The sequence below is a fragment of the Ursus maritimus genome, unplaced genomic scaffold (genome assembly GCF_017311325.1).
Source record: "Ursus maritimus isolate PB19 unplaced genomic scaffold, ASM1731132v1 scaffold_4, whole genome shotgun sequence".
NCBI lineage: Eukaryota > Metazoa > Chordata > Mammalia > Carnivora > Ursidae > Ursus > Ursus maritimus.
In genome coordinates, this window is record NW_024426552.1 from 24619827 (window position 1) to 24640494 (window position 20668).

Below are 20668 nucleotides of genomic sequence, written 5' to 3' on the forward strand. Positions count from 1 at the left end.
CCATATCTCTAAAGGTCGCATTCTGAGGTATTGGAGGTTAGGGCTTCAACATATGAATTTGGAGGGGACATAATTCAGCTCATAACAGTCCCCTAAAGTTATACTTCCCAGAAAATGTGGTAGCAAGAAATTAAGCATATTTCTGTTTCTGTAATAGCAGAGACATTTCTTCTTCTACCTACATGATTTTCTCTATCCCCATTCCGGTGTCCATTCCATAAAGATGTTATGAGATCTTTTATTCATGGAGAATAGAGTGGATTCTCTCTCCAGTTACCAGTCCCTAGGGAGGGTCCTTCAAACCTGCAGCATCATATAAGAAGGAACAATACTGAAATAAAATATTCAAATATGAGTTAAATAATAGGGACAGAGTCGCTTATTTGTGGTTTTAAAAATCAGATACAAAACTATATAATTAAGAGAAAGAAAATTATGAGCATCTCTCTTAAAATTGAGCAATTTCTGGCCTGAAAATCTTAGTTTACAGGAAAAGAAATGTTGCATATTTATGAAATAAGATTAGAAATCAAGTACATAATTTCCTAGCTTTTTAATAACCCAAAATGAAATACATTAACTTATATTTCACAGAAAATGTAATCTAGCATAAATCATGAGTTGAGGATATGAAAAAAGAAATTCCAAGTTTCCAAGTAAATTTAACTCTAACCCAGCTTTAGAGTCAGCAATCAGTACAAAACCCTTCATAACTTCACCAACACAACTGGCTGTAGATTTATATATTGGGTGGGTGGTCACTGAAATATAACAAATACTTGCCTTTCAAATTTTCTGATGAAGCAGCTAAATTGGATTAGGTTGCTTATGTTTAACAGCAATGCATCGTCATTATCAACTGTGGGCTTCCCTCCTTCTCAAATGTGCCATCACAGCATTTCTCTTCAATTGGTTTTCTTTTAATGCATTTCTTTAATACCCTCAAACAATTAACCAAAACTTCACTTGAGCATGTGCTGCCAAGGAAAATGCAAGTGCCATAGTCTCTCAGAGTCTATCAGATTTGTCTCCGAGGCTGCATTTAATGAGTGCCTTGAATGATAAATGATCACTTGCTTTGCTAAAACACTGAGATTTTCTCCTTAAGCTTCTTAAAAATTTTAATCTAATGTCTGTCTGCCTTTGTTACTCAGCTTCATCAGCAACTTGACTGCAGTCTCCAGGCGTGCAATGCTTTGGTTAAAATGCTCCACTTGCTGAATAGCACTCTACTCAACATCTTATCAGGAAAGGACTAACACCACTGACACAAAATTTCAAGTATCCAAGTACATATGGTATTCTCAATTCTCAAATATCCTTGAGTGAACTATGTGCATCATATATTAATTATAGAGGTCCACATGTTTTATGCACTTATTTGTTCATTAAGCTCACACATTTATCATACAATATTTTGTGATGCGTATTATGAGCCAAGTACTCTATTAGGGCCTGGAGATACAAAGATGAAAGAGACAGTCTATGTCCAAAGGAGCTTACAGTGCCTTATAATGCTTATTCCAATGCAAAACTGCTGATTATAGGTTGAATGAAAGAGTAGGCATGATCGGCAGTCTCTCTTTTGCTGTCCTGCCCACACTCTCCCTCACAGTGTACTCAATAAACTTCTATCTTAAAAAAAAAAAAAAAAAAAAAGGAAGAAGAAGAAAGTTGGCTACAAAGAGAATTTGTGAGCATGTGTGAGTACATGTGTATGTTTATGTGCCCTTGTATTCAAACTATAACTAGATTACCATGATATTATTAGCGGGTACAGGCATCAATCCTTTCCATGGAGCCTACCCATAAAATGCTATCCTTTAACTGGTAGTGGCAACCACCAATTTCAGAAGCAAAAGCTGCATTTGATTTACAAATGACCTTCATTCAGACAACACACAGTGATAGGATAATTGCTATAACCATGTATGCAAATCATTTGAAGCCATGAGTCCACTTCTGTTAATAGCAATATTCTTATTTATTCTTTCACTTAATTTAGTTAACTGTAAGCAACTAGAAAATTCATTATACATGCTTGCACATGCTTCATTCATATTAATTTTATCAAAAACTATCAAATACCTAGTTTGTGTCAGTCATTATATTTGCAATTAAATAAATTACTAAGTAAAGAAGTCCTAGACAAAGTCCCAGCCTTCTTAGCACTCTCATGGGAGAGATGGGGACTATTTAAATATAACACAATTTAAAATAAGTTATAATTGTGATAAGTACTAACAAAGAAAGGCAGTTAGAGGAAACTCTGACCAAGGGCAGGAAGCCCATGAAGGATTCTTAGAAGTGAAGATTTATCTACAATCTCAAGGAAGAGAAGTAGGAGGCAAAGGAGATCTTGGGTATACCGGGTGGGGTCACCTAGAAAGAGGGAATCACCTTTAGTGATGAGCAGCCAATCACACTGAGGAATAGAGTGGATGGAGAATACAAGTAGGAGTGAATAATGTGAACAAAAAAATGAAATGCCAAGAAGAAGATAAATGCCAGGCTATGTTTGGGCTTAGAGGCCATGTTCAAATTTTGGTCTTCATCTTAAGAGCAATGGAAATACATTAAGGTATTTTTTAAAAACTAGGCATTTTATTGAGGTATGATTGATGTATAAAAGTCTGTTCATATTTAATGTATACAATTTATGGTTTAGAAATAACTATACCCCCATGAAACCATCATAATCAATGCCATAAACATATCATCTCCAAAAGTTTCCTCTCGACTTGTTCATTTTATTTATTCTTTTTGTGCTAAGAACACTTAACATAAGACCTACCTCTTAGCAAAATTTTAAGCATAAGATGTATTGTTAACTATAAGCAGTATACAATACAATCAGTCTCTAAGACATTGATCTTGCATAACTGAAGCTTTGCACCCTTTGACCAACACCTTCTTATTGCTCCCCAGGCCCTGGCAACTACTATTCTACTCTCTGCTTCCATGAGTTTGACTATTCTATGTTTTTTGTAGATGTGGGATGATGTAATATTTGTCCTTCTGTGGATGGCTTATTTCATTTACCATAATATCCTGCAGGTTCATTCACATTGTCTGAGATGGCAGGATTTCCAGAGATGCTTGCTTCTTCAAAGTGTTTAAATGACATTCTTTATAATTCTTTGATCATATAAATAAGAATTCTTTGAATGTTTACAAATTGCAAATCCCCCAAATATATTTTAATTCACTATTATTCAACCATCCAAAACCTAAAATCTTCATAAAAATGTAATTTATTTGAAAATAGTTGTGGTCACTTTTCTTTTTTCCCAAATATTATGAGCCTGGATGGGTTTCTTGCAAACACACCTATTTTTACCCCAAGGGCAGATGATTGATTCCCTCTTAAATCAATTCTTTTTCCCAGAGAAAAATCTGTATACAAATAGGAACAGTCCACTTCAAATTAATTAATGTCATGCTGTTTGTCTTCAATATCTCTTCAGTAAATAAATAAAAGGAAGTCAGTAACATGTGGCAGTATGCTCACTGAATCTTAATCACTCAGTCCACTCCTCCACCAACACATCTTTCCAGCACTTTCAGCCATTTTCTCTATGCTCTTCTCTCTGAACTCTGAGCCAACCAGCAGTTCTTCTGCATCACTCTGTTACTTTGTTCCTCAGGGATTCATAAATGATAAACACAGCTGGATTGTCAGCAAAGGTCTAATCTGGAAACCATCTCTATCTTCTCTCTTGTAAACTTTTTTGGATCCACGCGAATTCCATGTTTAGTTCTTTGAAGTGATGTTTCAGTTCAAGTCATCATTTTTGGAACTTTCATCAAACCAGCCATATCCTGCTGTTTTTGTCACTTTTTTTGAGTTTTTCTGAAACTGTAATTATAATTCCCTACATCATAAGATAGAACTGTCTTTTTCAAAGTCAGAAGAAAGGATGGTTTTCTGTAAGGGCTCCTTTTTTTCTATTTTTTTCTTTTCTTTCTTTCTCTCTCTTTTTATTGACCTGAATAGGATCTATCTTTTAGAGTATATGTTTTCTGCATCAAAATTAATATGCCAATCCTCAAATTCAGAGCAGGGTCTGGGCTGCTGCTTACTGCTTTCAAAAGTGTAAACTTGTGCTATTTGATAAGTCATTGTCACCAAATTCACACTATCATTTTTATGATTTGGTGATTCTTTATTTTTATATTCTTCTTCCTCTTTTCTTTCCTCCTATTGCTTCAGTACCAGCTTCATTTGTTGATAGAAACCTTGTCTTCTATCAAGACTGAATCCAGGGATTCTGTCAATCACAAACAACACATTGCCACATTGTCCCATGAGTCTATATTCAGTGGCTTATTTTGATCATCATTTTCTGCTGAATATAAGATTTTCATCATTTTCATTGTTTCAGATATCTGGGCTTCCATAAATACTGAGAACCAATAAATTGAAATCACCTTTATCCTGGATTGTGTTAAGTTTTGACACAGCATAGTTCAATATCACATTCAAAAATCTACATCTTTTACAAATGAAAAGATGCTCAACATCACTAATCATCAAGTTAATGCAAATCAAAACCATGATGAGATATTACCTCACACCTGTTAGAATGGCTAAAATCCAAAGCACAAAAAAACAAGTATTGGGGAGGGTGTAGAGAAAACGGAACCCTCATGTACTGCTGGTAGGAATGCAAACTGGTGCAGCCACCGTGGAAAACAGTATGGAGGCTCCTCAAAAAATCAAAAATAGAATTACCATATGATCCAGTAATTTCACTATAGGATATTTACCCAAAGAATACAAAAACACTAATTTGAAAAAAATATATATGCACCCCTATGTTTATTGCAGCATTATTTACAATAGCCAAATTATGGAAGCAGCCCAAGTGGCCATTGACAGATGAATGGATAAAGATGTGCAATGGAATATTATTCAGTCATAAAAAAGAAAGAAATCTCACGATTTGCAACAACATGGATGGATCTAGACACTATAATGCTAAATGAAGTGTCAGAGAAAGACAAATACCATATGGTTTCACTTATATGTGGAATTTAAGAAACAAAGCAAAGAAAAAAAAGAAACAAACCAAAAAACAGACTCTTAACTATAGAGAACAAATGGTGATTACCAGGGAGAAAGTGGGTGGGAGGATGGGCAAAACAGGTGAAGCGAATTAAGAGTACACTTACCATGATGAGCACTGAGTATGTACAGAATTGCTAAATCACTATATTGTATACTTGAAACTAATATAACACTGTATGTTAACTATGGTGGAATTAAGATGGGGAAGAAGGGGGGAGAAGACAACAGAGAACAACAAAAAAACAGAGAAACATTGTTCAAGACAGTATAGCTGGTGGTTGGGAATCCAGAATTTGAACCCATGTTCTTTCTGACTCAGAATCTGTGCTTTTTCCATTATATCACCATTTTCTCATATAAAAAGTCAATTCACAGAAAAAAAATCTACATCTTTTAGGTGTTTATATCTTCATTAATGCTGACTTTTGCATTCATTTCCATCACAATCATCATTGCCACCAACACTAAATTGTGGAAAGTGTTTTGTTGGTGCTCCCTGTTTTTATCCCATTAACTTCCACAACTGCAACTATTTAAGTTAAAGATCACACTATAATTTCAAGATCCATATTCGACAGCTTTAACATAATTTTATTATTTTGAGAGCTTGATTGTCTTTGAGAAACTAATTATAAAGTCAACTGCATTGATGCTGAAAACAACTATCCCACTGAGAAATATTTCATCCATTTCTTTTCTGTCATCTATTATTATTCACTTAGCCTCTTCATCTAAACCCCAAAATGCGGCTTTGTTACCTCCCGATGGAGTATAACATTGAGATGTTTTCTCTCTCTTAAGACTTACATGTGCTTGAACTCTAACATTAAGACATATATGTTTGATGAATCCATCAAAGGAATTATTATCAAAATCACTATGAATTTTCCTTAGTATGAAACTCACTTCTGGAAATTGTTTACTACCTTTTTTTTCCCACTTGACCTTGGAATAAATAAGCTATGAATACCTTTACCTATTTATACTTCAGGTAAGTCCCTGAGGCCAGAAGCAGCCAAACAATTAGACTCTATTTCAGAGGTTCTCCATCAATAAATAGTGTAGTCAACAGTGGTAATGAATACATTGTTCTACTTGCTTCTGGGCTCACAAGTTAAGATTTGCTATTGTATATTCTGTGATTCAGCAGTACTCAGGTCTTCAGATAGGCTTTCCTTCCTGCTTTGGGTTAATCTATATTCATATCCATGATGATTCAGCCAGCAGTGGAGTCCTTCAGTGAAGTGAATTCAGTTGCCACGCCCTGATCTGTAGATTGGGTGATCTGATGACAGGTGATCTGGTCTCCAGGCTGGTCTCCTGAAGTGTCACTGACCCTTTATTAAGGCGTTTTTTTTTTTTTCATAGACTTATTTTTTAGAGCACTTTTAGGTTCACAGCAAAATTAAGTAAAAAGTACAGAGAGTTCCCATATATTCTTGAACCTACACATGCATAGCAGGATAAAAGCAAATTCATTTTCGGGGCGCCTGGGTGGCACAGCGGTTAAGCGTCTGCCTTCGGCTCAGGGCGTGATCCCGGCATTCTGGGATCGAGCCCCACGTCAGGCTCCTCCGCTATGAGCCTGCTTCTTCCTCTCCCACTCCCCCTGCTTGTGTTCCCTCTCTCGCTGGCTGTCTCTATCTCTGTCGAATAAATAAATAAAATCTTTAAAAAAAAAAAAAAAGCAAATTCATTTTCTGGTGAAAGCCTTCTTCCTGGGTTGTAGATAGCCACCTTCCTGCTGTATGCTCATGTAGCCTTTCCTCTGCACCCAGAGAGGAAGAAAGAGAGATAGGGAGAGCTGTTCGGTGTCTCTTCTTATAAGGAGACTAATCCTAAGTGGATCAGGACTCCAACCTTTTGACCTCATTTAATTTTAATTATTTCCTCAGAGGCCCAATTTCCAAATGCAGCCCTACTGAGGGTTAGGACTTCTACATATGAATTTTGTAGGAACAAAACCATTTAGTGCATAACACCAGGTCAGAGATATAATTTTGTGAATTATCCTCATATAGGTGGTGACTGAAGAAAGGGGAATTGATAAGACTAGCTTAGGAAGGTATAAACAAGGAAGAAACTAAACTGAGCACTGAACCTTGAGACATCAGAAATTAGTGAATGGTTATGGGAGGATTATCATGCAAAGGAGGTGAAGAATAAGTTGAAATAATAGGTATAATGAAAACCACGAGCCTGGAATAAAGAAAGAGAACGTTAAGTACTCATGAAAGGCCAAGAAAGAATATAACTGAACAATATCCGTTTTGTATGGAGTGTCACAGAAGTGACCTCAGCTGGAGATATTTCAGAAAAGAGACAGGGCTGGAAGATGGACTAGAATGGGCTGAGAACGGAGGGAAAAAGAGGAGAATTTACCTGTGAAAGGGAGGTGACACACAGGGGAAGGCTTTTAGAGTTAGGTAAGATTTTTTTTTAATGGCTGAGACTTAAACATATTTTAAAGATTATGGGATAGACAGAGCACAGAGGATTCTTAGGGCACTGACACTATTCTGTATAATACTATAACAGTGGATACACATCATATATATCTGTCAAAACCCACAGACCTTACAACACCAAGAGTGATCCCTAATGTAACTGTGGAGTTTGGGTGGTAGTGATGTGTAAATGCAGGTTCCTCTACTGTAAAAAAGGTACCAATCTGGTGCGGGATGTTGTTAGTGGGGGAGGCTATGCATGTGTAGGTTCAGGGATATATGCGAACTCTCTGTGCTTTTTACTTAATTTTGCTGTGAACATAAAAGTGCTCTAAAACATAAAGTCTATGAAAAAAAATGTGAACTATCCACTTGAAAATGAGGAGGAGAGAAAGAGAGAGAGAAGAAAGTGATATTAAATATACATGAAAAAGAGGTTGTGATATTTTATGGAAAACAGGTGAATTAGGTAGCCATATGAACAATGAATGCTAAAGGCAGAAAATCCCAGCCATCTTTCTCTACTGGGAGCCAGACCTTACCCTCAGGATGAGATTGAAGACAACTTCCTGAAGATTGTGTAATTAATAATGACTAAAGAGCCAGACTTGGGAGCTCCTCAATATATGATTCTTCCAAGTTATCCTCCAGCAAAGCTCTACACTGAGGGCTCTTCCTGCAAATATCAGAGAAGATGTTGTATTCATGAAGCAGGATTACAAATGTGATAGCAGAAAAGAAAAACAAATAGCAGGGATGGGAGAGATAAGGTCAAGGAAAACTCCCAGGAGAATAAATAAAGAGATGAAAAAAAGGAGAGAAACCAGAGAGGATAGGACAGGATGTTTGACATTAGGAAAAGATCCATAGAGCAATAACAGGAACACATTAATGACAGAACTCAAGAAAAATTTCCAGATTTGAAGGACATGAGTTTTTGAATTATAAACCCTCATAGAGTTTATAACCTATGTTATAAACCCCCAACCCCCAAAACAGAATGAAAATAGGCCTATGCCAAGTAAGGCACATCGTTGTAACATTTCAGAACACTAAGGACAATCAAAAGATTCTATAAACTTTAAAAAGATTGATTAATTAGTTAATTAAGTTTTAAAAAGTTGACCTATGTGAACAAAATTTGAAATGGCTTCACACAATGACACTAAAGCAGACACTGGAGAAATGCCTTCAAAATTCCAGAGGTTAATGATCTGCCAATGAGACCATATGTTTGAAAACTATCAGGAAAACAGGAAGATTGAATAAAAACAGTTTCAGACAAGAGAGGTCTCAAAAAATGTATTTCCCATGCACCCTTCAACTGGAAACTCAAAAAAAAAAAAAATCTAGGCACACGTGAGTGGCTCAGTCTGTTAAGCGTTCTGCTCAGGTCATGATCTCAGGGTCCCGGGATCGAGGCCTGTGTTGGGCTCTGTACTCAGTGGGGAGTCTGCTTACCCCTCCCCCTCTGACCCTCCTACCTCACTCATGCTTTCTCTCACAAATAAATAAAATATTAAAAAAAAAAAAATCTAAGAAAGAGGAAAAGGAAAACAAAAGCTTCAAAAAAGGGGAAAAAAAGCAAATGGAATTCCTTGAAAATTGGGAAGGGGGATCTCAAGATATTTGTCATGTACCCGGCAGAAAGAGCAAACATTCCAATTGGGAGAATATGAGATAGTAAGAGGGGTGTCCTTGCGTCACCATCATACTTTTTTTTAAAACTAAGAACAGAATGATTGGGTATTTCTAATCCAAAATCTTTTTGGTACGTGGCTTGCCATGATCATGTTCTACAAAATTCCTACTCCCCCACTATGTTCTGCCACCATGGAATACCGAAAGACTTTGGGGAAGTAGCAAGTATTGTTTCAGTATTAATGGATGGTTTTCTAAACTAGCCTGTTATATTATCCAGCTTTAAACACGGATAATGTCCTGAGGCCAAATTAATAATGACATAATCACAAGCCAGAAAAAAAATCAGAAAAAAAAAACGCTGTAGAATTTTCATTCAGACTTGAATTGGTTTTCTATTAGAACAAATTCTCTATCACACCACCAGTTGGTTTGGTTTTTTACCTCTCTGATCTTTCCTCTGTGTGTGTGTGTGTGTAGACACATTTTCATCACAGATAAATATATCATGTGTGTTATCATATATATATCATGGTTATGCATAAGATGTATGCATGATTTGCTACATATAAATAATATATGGCCATAAATTACATATATTTGTCATATATCAGATACATGATAGATATGTTTGTGTATATGTGTGATATGATGTATGTGATATATAGCTATAGAGAGGTAGAGAAAGAGATGAGAGAGAGAGGGAGAGAGAGATGAGAGAGATATATCTGTGATGAAAATGTGTAGCTATGAGTATTCATTATCCTGGTATAGGTTGGTAGGGGGCTGCGTTCTTCTTTGTGATTTTCAGTCCTCAGAACTGCAATAAATCTGCAATTTATTACCTCCGGCACAACTTCTGACCTACTCTTCATATGTGTCACTTCTGTCAAATGAAGCAGAAGAAAATTTGTCCAGAATAAATATTAGGAAATAGACAACTAGATTTCCTTTCTCCGAAAATATTCTGCCGTTGTCTTGCCTTTGTAAAACTACTTAAAAGTCTTGATATAGTCAATGACCAAATGGAAGTTCAGTTCTAAAATAATAATCTCATTCTCAGTGAAGTCACTGTAAAATTTTCGTCCTTCCAGTCAACACAAATCAATCAATGTCAGGCCAGGTCAGTATTTTAATGGAAACCAAACTATCTTGGCTACTTCTGGCATTGGCGATTCTCTAGGCAACAAAGTATCTTCTGAGGTCAACGCAGAATTACAACATCAGCATTTCAATAAATAGTACTTTCGGTTAGCAAAGCCAATATAAGTGATGTAAAGATCCTATGGTTCTTTGGCAAGAGAAAAAAATATTTCCCCTTTCTCATTTGCCAAATTTAATATTACATTATTACATCTTCTCTCTTCCACTATATTTAGCTGTCTGTAATAGTCTTCACCCCCTTTTCTAAACTTTCTCGTAGAATTGTTTTGATGTGGCTAAGCACTTAACCCTTTCAGAATGGATCTCCTCCTGCATTCACTACTGATATGCTGTGCAGTTTCGTATCAGATATATAATCTGTAAAAATCTTGGGTTTAAAAGTTGCTATATTAACCAAGGGTATGAATATTAAACTTAATGAGATGTATGCAGTATACCTAAAGAGAAATTTAATATATTCTGCAGTATTTTTCTGTTTCTTCAATGTTTGAAAATCTATTTAGCTATGGATTAAAGAAAAATAAATATATTTATGGGGGTTTAAAACTTCTATTCCCTTAGCTTAAACTTGTCAACAAAAGCAATCAGGTTGAAAATCAGGTTAACAAAATCTGAAGTGACAAATTTAATTCATATGGTTCAGGGAGCATCTCTTAAAATACTGCCCAGTGGATGCTTCCCTCAATCTGGGCAGTGGTGGCAAAAACGGTCTGAAATGAGCTGTGCTACGTAGGAAAGATGAATCAATACTGGTCCAAAGATGCTAGTATGTTTGAGTGGAAGCACATGGAGACACACTCTGTTGTAAACCTATCTACCCTCCCTTAGCAAATCTTCTTATATCTGCGGTAAAAATCTCAAACAAAAACTAAGATTTCTCATCTAGTTAATACTTCTAACAAAGTACAAACTTAGGTCTTTTAACAAAGGAGCTATCTAGGGATGCCTGGGCGCCTGAGTCAGTTAAGCCTCCAACTCTTGACTTCAGCTCAGGTCATGATCTCAGGGTTGAGGTGGAGCCCCCATGTCCTGCTGGGCAGGGAGCCTGCTTGGGCCTCTCTCTCCCCCTCTCCCTCCGCCACTCCCCATTCGGGCTCGCGCATACTCTCTCTTTCTCTCAACAAACAAATAAACAACAACAACAACAACAACAAAACACAAAGAAACTGCCCAAGTATTTTGTTATTTACCAAAGGAAGAAACCAGGCTACAAAATGCAACATTGTTGAACTAAAAGGCTAGCCTTAAAAAATCAGAGTGCCTGGGTTCTGACCCCTGCCCCTCCAACAACCAATTATGGGCTAGGCACGTTTCACCAATTTGGAGCTTATTTCCTTATCTGTAAAATGAAGAAATTATTTTAAAAATAAATTTATATATATACACATTATTTTATAACACCCTATAAAATTAGTCACTACTATTAGAAAAACAACTCAAATGCATGCTCTACTGATTATCGCCATTGTTATGTAAGTAAATGAGGATGAGCCTTTTAGCACAAATACCAAGACTTCTGATCTATTTGGTGATGAACTTTCCTAGTAAACCTCCCATTCTTGCTAGGAGCTATTTAAACATTGAAAATAGAATCTTTCCTGCCAAACAAACTTCCAGGGAAGCTGATAATGACAGAATAGCTAAAATATTTCTTTTCCTACCTTTAAAATCATATTCAACTCTTTATTACCTCTATCTACAGAAGATGTCCTGTCATACGTGTTTTGACTCTTAAGTCCACAGTTTTATGCATATGTGATTCTAGTTTATTTTCTTGACTACTGTTTCTCATTATACTATTTCATTAATTAAGAAACACTAAAAGATAAAAAAGGCCTTTCTTAATTTATTGAAACGCAAGATTCTTTTTAAGGCCACAATAATTTGGAGTAAACGAAAGGATTTATTTTCCTCGTCAACAGCAAACTTTTTATCATCCTATCTTTCTGCCTAGAGCATTATATATTTAAGAAACTGTTATAGGGAGTCTACTAAATCACTAAAGTCACTAAGCCAGAGGAGCCAAACATTTCTTAGAATCTCTGCCAAATGTACAATTTGCAAAGTCATGCTAAAAGCCTTTTGCTTGGTACTTTCATTAAAGTTCTCAAATACTCTTCCATCACATTTCTAAAATATAACATGACAGTTTTTGGTTTCGAATAATTGGACATTGCCCCTCCAAGACATCTTTAATAACAGCATCATCAAACTCATTAGGAACATGGAGATGAGCCCCTTTGAGTCAGGTATCCATGTCATGTACAGTTATCCAATACCTATCCCACTGTATAGGAGGAAAAGACAAAGCCGTACCTAACCCTTTAGTCATGCCATAATTTAACAGCAACTTAAGTTCTTCACAGATTTTAGATACTAGCCCTTTATCTGGTAAGACATTTGCATATAGCTTCTCCCATTCTGTAGTTGCCTTTTAGTTTTGTTGACTATTTCCTTTGCTGTGCAAAACTTTTCATCAGTCCCAATAGTTCACAGACACCATTTTAATTATGGGCCACTAGTGGTCATTAATAAATGAGTATATTTTTATTCTAACTTCAAATACTTTTGTTGTTGTTGCTTTCGTAGCACATTCCTACTTGACCAACTCTATGACTCTCTAATAGCCACTTCAAGCTCAACATGACCAAATGTAAACTCTTGGATCTCAACACCCTTCCCTGCCCCACTCCCCACTATAAATCTTCCCCAGTCTATTCCTTCACAGCAAATGGCACCAAGATCTACTCAGCTGTCCAAACCTGAGTCATTCTTGGTTCTACTCTCTCCTTATTCTGTACATCCAACTTATCTTCAAGTCTTGACATTCCTACCTTAAAATGTATTTTGAATCTCATCTGCACTGCTACTACCTTCATCCAATCACTCTCACCACTGCCCTGAACCGCTGCCTCGAAATGAGCTCCCTGTGCCCACTCCATCCCTTCCAGTCCAAACTTCAGCAGTCAGGGAAAGATTTTTAAAACAAAAACTTGTCTTAAACATGTTCAAGGGCTTCATATTACAAGTCAAATAAAACCTTAACTCCTTCCCAAGGCCTACAAGGCCCCACAAATCCAAACACCTCATGGCCCTGCAAACAATCTCATTTTACAATCCTTTATTACCTGTGTTTGAAATATCCTGATCTCCTTTTGGTTTTTCTTTCTTTCTTTTTTTTTTTTTTTAAGATTTTATTTATTTATTTGACACAGAGAGAGAGACAGCCAGCGAGAGAGGGAACACAAGCAGGGGGAGGGGGAGAGGAAGAAGCAGGCTCTCAGCAGAGGAGCCTGATGCGGGGCTCAATCCCGGACTTTGGAATCACGCCCTGAGCCGAAGACAGACGCTTAAAGACTGAGCCACCCAGGCGCCCCACTGAGCCACCCAGGCGACCTCCTTTTGGTTTTTCAAACACAACCTCCCACACCTAAAAAAAAAAAAAAAAAAAAAGTAAAGAAAAAAAGAAAAAAAATTGTCCCTTGAAGGACGTGCTTTGCCTAAGGACCCCACCTAAGCAGACTTTGTATCATTTCCTACTCCCCCCACCCTGTTGATCTTTATCACCTGCTCTTTTCATTGCCTTCAGGGTACTTATCATTGTCTACATTTATGCAGTTACTTGTTTGCTTAACTCTTGATTGACTTTCTCCTCCATTAAACTGTTAGCTCCCTGAGGGCAGAGACTGCTTCTCTGTTGTATCACTGGCACGTAGCTTGGCAAATATTGGTAGATATATGAGTTTCATTGATTGTTATGGGTTCAATTGAGTCTCCCCAAAACTCATATGTTGAAGTCCCAATTCCTAGTACCTCAGAATGTAGCCATATTTGGAGATCAGGTCTTTATGGCTGTGATTAAGCAAAAATGAGTCCATTAGGGTGGGTCCTAATCCAACCTGACTCGTGTTCTTAAAAGAGGAGGAAATCTGGCATGCTAAGAACACCAGGGGTGCATGCACACTAAGAAAAGCCCATGTGAGGGCACAAAAAGGCAGCCATCTGCAAGCTACAGAAAGACACCTCAGGATAAATCAAACCTTCCAACACCTTGATATTGGACTTCTAGCCTCCAGAACTGTAAGAAAATAAATTTCTGTTGTTTACGCCATCCAGTCTGTAACATTTTGTTATGGCAGCCCCAGCAAACTAATACTAATTGGAATTAAAATGTAAATAGATTACACTTGTATGTGGAATTTAAGAAACAAAACAAATGAACAAAGAAAAAAGAGACAAACAAAAAAACAGACTTAAAATATAGAAAAGAAACTGGTTGTTACTAGAGGGCGGTAGGTGGGGGATGAGTGAAATAGGTGATGGGGATTAAGAGTGTATCTATTATAATGAGCACTGAGAAATGTATAGAATTGTTGAATCGTTATTATTGTACAAGAAAAACTGACATAACACTGTATGTTAATTATACTTCAATTAAAATTTTGTAAATAAAAATAAAAATTAAATGTAATTAGAAAAACAAATCACATTATATTCCTAGGTAGTATTATTATGTATTGAGTCATATTTGATCGCAAATTCATAGTTGTAACACAGTGCTGTGTAAATTCCAGGTTTGTTCATTATCTAGTCAATCTGGTTAACAGATAAATTCTAAAATTTTCCACTCAAATTTGGCAAACTTCTAAACTTTCCCAAAAGGATTTGTCAAACTTACTTATTTATATCTGCATAAATGACGACGTTGACTAACATGCTTCTATAGCACATTCAGGTCTGCCTCAGCCATTCAGCTGTTGACAAGATGATTCAAATGTACTCAGCACCAGCCTTTACCAAAGCTGAAGCCTATGGACTATGCTGTTTATATTGCACAGACGACACACGGACAATGTAGGTCATAAAAATTCCTTCCAAACAGAAAATAGTAATTTTATATAGTTCTGTAATTGTGCTTATCTCAATTTTCAAATTTAAGATGACTCAATAATAATCGAGTGCTCTTAAGTCTCATCTGAAAATCATTATAAACCAATTTTTTTTCAAACTTTTGAAGTTCTGAACACTACAACAAATATGTAGCCAGTCTGCTTTTATAGGTCCTAAAACTGGCTGTGGAGTGTGGGTTGCATTTCTGCCCCACAGCCTCACTACTTTAAAGACAGACGTCAAATAGAGGCGTTACATATGGTAACTACTATAACTACTGTAAAGATAAAATGGATCCAGAAAAAGGTTTTTCAGTCTCACAGCATTATCACTATGTTTGGGAAGTTCCGATGCTTATAATTACTCCTCATTTGAAAGCATTATTTCATCACTTGGCATGCCATTCACTTTGAAGTTCAAGATTATAAGCAGATTTTGTCATAGATTTAATACGCATATATAGAACTCCTGCCAATTTTTCCCCCCATAGGACTTAATGGGTTTCAGAATTTTTGTTTCTCTTTTTCTCTTTGGTTCTACTATTTTTTTCTGTTTTTAACTTGAGCTGTCACCCACTCTCAAGTACAGGGTTTTTCTAAATTCACAGCTATGAAAACAATACATGAAACAAGATGTGGCCATGAAAAGTCATAGATCCTCCTACCTAGTTCCTCTGACCATCTCACTCTTGCTCTCTCTTATCCCACCCAAACTGCCTCATCAGGAATTATCTGTTTTTACAGAAAAGGAATTATCTCCTTTCACAAAGGAAAAAAGTATTTTAAAAATTACAGAACCCCATATTATTTTCACAAAAACTTCAGAGCTGAATAGATGCCAAGAAACATTTCCAAGTTCCTTCAGAATCTCCACTTCTCCTATTTGGGATTTCAGGAAAATGTTAAAACTCTGTTATTATTGAGAGAAGCAAGTCAATTCCTCCTCTTTTTCTCAGGAAGATAGAGATTTTAAGTTTGGTCTCATTCACCTGACTGGACCAATGTTACCAATATCAAAGTCCTTTCTCCACGAACAGCTTCCATACAGTCAGATACAACTAACCCACACATGCCTCATGACCACAGAACATTCTAAGCGTTCAATAAGTCGCAAATGAATGAGAAGAAAAGGTGTGATGTTTTCCTGCAGACTGTGGAGATACAGCACAAGCAATACAATGAAGGAGTTGGTGGCCATGTTCCTAAGATCGGAGCTTAGAGTTATGGAACCCGTGCCACATCTTTTTTTTTTTTTTTTTAAATGCCCTCTTGTCCTTACTACTCAAATTGTATAGCCTCATAAATTTTTGTCATATTAACCTTCCACCAAAGCGCTTTAGGTCAGACTGGGTGGCATGATGCCTAAGTTGGCAGCTTTTCTCCAAGTTCCTTTCTATAACATATCTGTTTCCCCTTCAAGGAGATTACCCATACTCTTAGTACACATAATGCTTAGCCTGATTCCAGCCAAAATGAGACCAGAAGGACCACTGTATGTGGCACCCTTTTACCAGTAATACTGGATTCATACTCATGGCAATGGTGAATACGGGAATGGCCAGTGGCTGTTCCCAGCTTGGGTCAGAAAGGAACAGAAAGGTGCTATCTCCTGCCCAGCTGGGAATAATTCAAGCAATCTAAAGTAATTATCTGAGTATATAAAGTTAGGAGCCATAGAAAGGAGTTGAGCATATTTTAATAGTTGAAAATATTACATTGTTAATATTAAAATATATACTCAATCTTTGAGAGGGGAAGGGGACACCATATTCAAAGCTGTGGCCTCTAGACCCTTAATCCTTCATTTTACATTAAATAATCTCTCTCACACAGTTATCACTGCCAGGCTTCCTATATATCACCAATCACTAAGGCATCAAAGCAGTGCAGTTAATCTAATTAGGTGATATTCAATTACCTATGTGTGTGTGTGTATATATATATATATATATATACACACACTTTCTCTTTCTGCCAGAGTCATTATTGATTGAATGGAGAAGGGTTAGAAGGAGCATCCATAAGCCCAGATTTTCAGGCTTCTTGAGCCAAGATTAAAGTAAAGTTTGAGCAAAAAGTTGATTCTTGCATTTCTTCAAGTTGGTAGACTGAGCACTCAAACAAATCACCAAGTTCAGGGAATTGCTTATTTGGGGAGAATCCCTTGCTATATTATAATGCAAGTTAGCCCTAAACTTGTACTCTTTGACCTGTAAATGGGTATAAATATGGAGACATGAAAATTAGCTCAGCTCTTGGAATCTTGTCCTTAAAGAACATTAGTCTCCTTTAATAATAAAAGAAGGCAAGAAATAATTACTGCTATGATAGAGTTGCAGAGTGATGTCCCCAAGAGATAAAATGGTTATCTTGTGAAAACGAAACTAAGAAAATTAAGTCATCATTAAATGTTAGAGGACATATTCCTTTTCCTGAGCAATACATAGGTGCAATTAGTCAGACTTTTAGCATACATTATCTCAACTAATGCTATCTAAATAGCATTTTCATTTGCATTTTTAAACCTCTACTGTGTTCTAAGGGCACTCCTGATTTCCACCCTCAAGGTGAGTACCTTTTCTTCTACTAGTGATTGCCATTTTGGTAAACAACTTTATCATTCATTAGCCATTTGTTTGCAATAAAATCTCAGAAAGTCATCTTTGATTTCTCTCATCCAATCCATTGCTGAGTCTTGTCATTCCTATCTCAAAATATATCTCAATCTGTTTCCTTCATTCCATCTCTGGGACAACCAGTCCAGTCTGGGCCACTGTCATCTCTCAGTTGGTCAACTACTGTCGTCTTCCTCTCTCACTCTCTCTACCTGACAGCCCATTCTTTGCACTGTTGCTTAAATGCAGACCAGACGATACTCTAGATTAATACCCATCCATCAATGGCTTCCCATGACCCTTAGGCTAAAATTCCAGCTCCCTCCCATGGGCTACCCAACCCTTCAGAATGTGGCTTCTGCCTGCTTCTCTAATCTCTCAGTTTTCTCCACCTTGCTTACTTTGTGGTCTCCTTTCTGTTCTTCAAAAAATGTGTATTAGTGTGTTAGCTTCCTGAGGCTGCCGTAACAAATCAGCATAAACTGGGTGGCTTAGACCACAGAAGTTTATTCTCTCACAGTTTTGGAGGCCAGGAGCTCAAAATCAAGTTGTTGGCAGGGCCATGCTTTGTCCAAAGACTCTAAGACAGAATGCTTCCTTGCCCCTTCCCAGATTCTGATGGCTTTAGGTAGTCCTTGGCTTATGGCAGCTTAACTCCAATCTCTGCCTCTGCCTTACGGCCTTCTCCTCTGCGGCTATGTCTTCTCCTATTCCATCTGTAATTAGGACACTTTTCACTGTATTTAGAGCCTACCTTGTTAATCTAGGATGATTTCATCTCAAAACCTTACCTTAATTCCATCTTCAAAGACTCTTCTTTCCCAAATAAGGTCATATTCACAGGTTCTGGGGCATGGATATACCTTTTTGGAGGCCACCATTCAACCCCCTATACCAAGAGTTGTTCATCTTTAGGCTTTTGTAATTCTTGTTTGTTCTGCTTGGAGCACTCTCCTCATAGGATTTTGACCCATCATTCTGGTCTCATCTCAGAAATTATACACTGCCCTTATACAGTCCTTCCCTGGGACATCCTACCCAAAAGGCCTCCTCTCATTACTTTTTCCCTCATCTCCCTGTTTATTCTCATCACAGCATTTATCTAAATCTGGGAGTTTGTCCTTTTTACTTTCTTGTCATTGTCTATCTCCTGCATTCAAATGTAATCTACATGAAGGCATAGGAACCTCTCTTACTCGCTGCTGAATCTTTGGCACCTAGCACAGTGCCCAGCATCTAATAGCTGCTCAGTGAATATTTGTTGAATATATGAATACAGGCCTCACAACAACTCTGTGAAGTGGGATAAAATTAGCATCTGAAGAGTAAACTTGGGTAACTCAAAATCAATTCAAAATCTAATTAAGAGGACCAGGACACAATCTCAAAAACACATGACTGAGTTATTATTGATACAATAAAAGCTTATCTAATCAGTTATATTGCAGTCTATCTAAAGGGAAAAAGTCCCCCTCCCCCCACTCAACAAAAAGAAGATAATCTGATTGAAATCCAGAAAATGAGAAGCCCTAAAACAGGGAAATTGTGTATTTCCAGAATAATATAGATTGCTCTCTTAAGGATCACGAGTCAGGACTCGGTATCTAACTTGTGGGGCCCAGTGCAAAATGAAAATGCAGGGCCACTTGTTAAAAGAGCAAAAAAATGTATCACTAAAGGTACTAACAAAATAAATCTTCTGCAGTCTGTCTTTTGATTGCCATGATTTTTTTTATTTTACTATTTATTGTCTTTCTAAGCAAAGAACTTTTAATATTTTAAATTATTAGTGTGAATTTTGCTGTTTATCTTGATATTGTGCCATGTTAACTATAAATGCAAACATAAGAGCATTTAACTTGTATGTTAAGTCATCAAAGTTATAAAATTCATATTTTGTAGCTCATGCATGCATGTGTATTTCATTCTTTTTTTTTTTTTTTTTTAATTTAGAGAGAGAGAGATCGGGGACGAGGGACAGAGGAAGAGAGAGAATCCCAAGCAGACTCCATGCTGAGTGCAGAGCCAGACATGGGGCTCGATCTCATGACCCTGAGATCATGACCCAAGCCAAAAATCAAGAGTTGGACGCTTAACCTGAGCCACCCAGGCACCCCATCTATTTCATTCTTACCAGGAAAGTGGAAGCACAGTACAAAACCGATTCAACTGTTTTTATTTCACTTTTTAATACCTGCACATTTTATCAATACTTTCCATCTTTGGCTTCCTGAAAAGTAGGAAAGCACTGAAAAGAAAAAGAAAAAAGTTGCTCTTTCTTTTTCCTTCTCTGTCATCATTTTGAGCGTAGGTTGTTGGCTAATACAGTGAAGTAACATGAGTAAGAAAGAAGAGAGTTCCTTGGTCATTTGTGTTTCTCAAAATACCACTGCTTTCCTTCTGCAATCTAAGAAAGTCCTGGTTCAAATGGAAAGCATGGCCTCTTGGGCTGTCAACACCCGGCTTACTTAATACAAGGAATGAACACTGAGTCTCTCTGAACTTCCACACACCTGGAGTCCACTGGATGCTGTGCTCATGGAGCATCTTGAATGCAGCATGAGATTGAAGTGACAAGACAGCAGGGGTACACATTGCATGTATCTCCTCTGTTCACAGACATGTTCCGTTTTCCCATTAGATTTAATTTATAAAATGCAAGTTCAAAGATAATATTATTAAGAATTCAATACTGCAACAGCAGAGCATTAAACCAAGAAAGTGTCCCTTCTGAATGTGAGCCCTGTGGGACTGTACAGGTCGCATGCTCTTCAAGTCAGTACTGCAGTGAGTTTTCTCAAATGTTAGGCATGGAAATAAATTCATCTGGCAATCATCTCA